Source organism: Ursus americanus, chromosome 6, assembly GCF_024610735.1.
Source record: "Ursus americanus isolate L20-20 chromosome 6, mUrsAme1.1.p, whole genome shotgun sequence".
NCBI lineage: Eukaryota > Metazoa > Chordata > Mammalia > Carnivora > Ursidae > Ursus > Ursus americanus.
This window is the reverse complement of record NC_142132.1, coordinates 65,200,341-65,202,840: the sequence shown is the minus strand read 5'-3', so window position 1 is coordinate 65,202,840 and position 2,500 is coordinate 65,200,341. Positions and strand designations below refer to the sequence as shown.

At 70.0% G+C, this 2,500-nt stretch overlaps 1 non-coding gene across 1 annotated transcript; it reads left to right on the top strand.

Annotated features, from left to right (window-relative positions):
- Positions 1 to 581: 581 nt before the first annotated feature.
- LOC148109875 (5S ribosomal RNA) lies at positions 582 to 700 on the top strand. Its single transcript, XR_015724932.1, has one exon. It is a non-coding gene; the product is annotated as a 5S ribosomal RNA (ribosomal RNA).
- Positions 701 to 2,500: the final 1,800 nt, after the last annotated feature.

Below are 2,500 nucleotides of genomic sequence, written 5' to 3'. Positions count from 1 at the left end.
TGTCTCTCTGTCTTTCCCTGTGTGTCTGTGTGTCTGCGTATTGTGAGCCGGCCCCTGGTGTCTCTCGATCAGGTCCTGGTGTCGCTGGGTGGGGAGGGGAAGGGTGGCGGAGGAAGGGCCACGGGGTTGGGATGGTGATGATGGTCTGTGGTGGCGCCCGAGGCTTCCGGTGGGCTTTGAGCCCGGCGGCGGGGAGAGGAGGAAAGGCCAGTGGGCGGGTTGTGCTCCCCGCGGAGGGCGGGGGGGTTGGGGGCGCTCTGAGAACACCTCGGGCCTCGCCCCCGGCGCCCCGACCCACCCCGTTGCCATCCCGGGAGCCAAGCGGCGGCGCGGCAGGAGAGTCCCGGGATGGGAGAGCGCGCGGACTTCCGCGGCTCCAGGGTGCCGGAGGCATCTTGTCCCCTGGGCGTGCTGGCAGGCAGGCAGGCAGGCAGGCAGGCAGGCACCAGGCACAGGCCAGGCGAGGAGGGCTGACAATCGCTCGGCAGGGGCTGGGCTGGGGCTGGGGCTGGGGCTGGGGCTGGGGCTGGGGCTGGGAGGGGCGGAGCAGGCTCTTGGGGCACCGAGCGGCAGCCACAGGCGTCTACGGCCATACCACCCTGAACGCGCCCGATCTCGTCTGATCTCGGAAGCTAAGCAGGGTCGGGCCTGGTTAGTACTTGGATGGGAGACCGCCTGGGAATACCGGGTGCTGTAGGCTTTTCTCCTTTTCTTTTCCTTTCCTTGCCCTTCGCCCTCCCTTCCACTCCCTCTGCCGCCAGCGGCCCGCCCCCCCAACCTTGCCCAACCCGGCTCCATTCAAACCCCACGTGCCCCCACCTCACCACAGGCCATGCGTGGTGGGCCCGACCCGCTCGCCACACGCCACACGCCACACGCGCAGCGCAACGCGGAACCCTGGCCCTCTGCGGGTGCCCGTGGCACAGCCAGGCGCCCACAGCCCAGCCCTTCCACCTCCAAGCCCCAGGAACGCCCACAGCCTATCCCGGGGTGCGGGCTGGGGGCTGGTGTGCAGGGCGGTGGGCGCTCAGGGGGGCGGCGCGAGCGGAGGCGGAGGCGGCGGAGGGGGGTGGAGGGAAAGCGGCCCGGGCGAGAGGAACCGCGGGAGCCCCGGGCGGGCCGTGACCCCGCCTCTGCAGGCGTGCGCTCCCTGGGTTCTCGGCCTCCTCCCTGCCTCCGGGCCCTCTCCTCTCCCGAGCCCCTAGCAGTTCGCTTGGGCCGCCCGCCCACCGCAGCGCCCCGGGCCAACCGCCTGCCGGCCCCGCCTCCTGCCTGGGCCCGCCTACACCTTCTCCCCACCAGCCCTGGGCTGCGCTCCCGCCAGAAGGGCATGGCCCTCCTTCGCACCGGTCACCGTCCCTTTGCCCCTAGGCCCGGGCGTCCGTGCTCCGTGCGCACAGGACACGAGATGGCCAAACGCCCGGGGCCTCAGGCCCCGTGGGCACCCGACTCCGCGCCCCGTCTCAGCGGAACAGCGAGGCTCGCTCCCTCAGCGAGACCCCGGGGCGCCCCGCACCACGGCCACAAGGGCCACCAGAAAATAAAGGACGGGGCAAAAGAAAGAATGCCTCACACGCCCCCACGCCAGAGGGGTGCTGGGCAGGAATGGCCGCCCATCGGGATTCCCGCCACCTGGGCTGCAAGTCCTCGGGCTCCGAGGGAGGGCTCCTATGGCAGCTCCAGGGCGCGGCCGCCTTGCCCAAAGCGCGCCCAAGCGCGACCGCCCTCCCGTGGGCTAGCTGCCGCGCCCACACAGCGTCCTGTGTGTCCCTGTGTGTGGGTGTGTGTCACCTGTGTGCACCTGGGTCTCTGTCCCTGTCCCTGTCCCCGTCCGCATCCGGGTCGGGGTCTGCGTATCTGTGCTGGGGTGTGAGAGGGTCTGTGTGTTGGATAATCTAATCTCTCTCTCTCTTTCTCTCTGTCACACACACAGACACACACACACACACACACAGAGACACACAGACACACACACACACACACACACACACACACACACACACACTCTGTCCCTCCCCGTCTCTCCCGTCCAGTGTGTCCCCTAAGTGTTCCCCCACTCCGTGTCTCTCTGTCTTTCCCTGTGTGTCTGTGTGTCTGCGTATTGCGAGCCGGCCCCTGGTGTCTCTCGATCAGGTCCTGGTGTCGCTGGGTGGGGAGGGAAAGGGTGGCGGAGGAAGGGCCACGGGGTTGGGATGGTGATGATGGTCTGTGGTGGCGCCCGAGGCTTCCGGTGGGCTTTGAGCCCGGCGGCGGGGAGAGGAGGAAAGGCCAGTGGGCGGGTTGTGCTCCCCGCGGAGGGCGGGGGGGTTGGGGGCGCTCTGAGAACACCTCGGGCCTCGCCCCCGGCGCCCCGACCCACCCCGTTGCCATCCCGGGAGCCAAGCGGCGGCGCGGCAGGAGAGTCCCGGGACGGGAGAGCGCGCGGACTTCCGCGGCTCCAGGGTGCCGGAGGCATCTTGTCCCCTGGGCGTGCTGGCAGGCAGGCAGGCAGGCAGGCAGG